Raw genomic sequence first — 207 nt, 5'->3', positions numbered from 1 at the left:
TCATCCGAACACGTGACCCTCTCTTCTTTCCACGTAGCCTTCCCTCTTTGATCGCTACGGCTTCCATTGTCTTCGCTCGATGAAGCGAGCAAATTCGCAATACGGAATTCGCAAAAGATGTTCTTGAAGACTGTTTTGTTTTTCTTGAACGTGATGGAACGTCTCGAGTTCGGAACGTTATTATTTGGATTCTGCCGAAAACCAGAA

The sequence above is a fragment of the Penaeus monodon genome, chromosome 32 (genome assembly GCF_015228065.2).
Source record: "Penaeus monodon isolate SGIC_2016 chromosome 32, NSTDA_Pmon_1, whole genome shotgun sequence".
In the NCBI taxonomy this organism is placed as follows: Eukaryota; Metazoa; Arthropoda; class Malacostraca; order Decapoda; family Penaeidae; genus Penaeus; species Penaeus monodon.
This window is presented reverse-complemented; position numbering follows the sequence as displayed.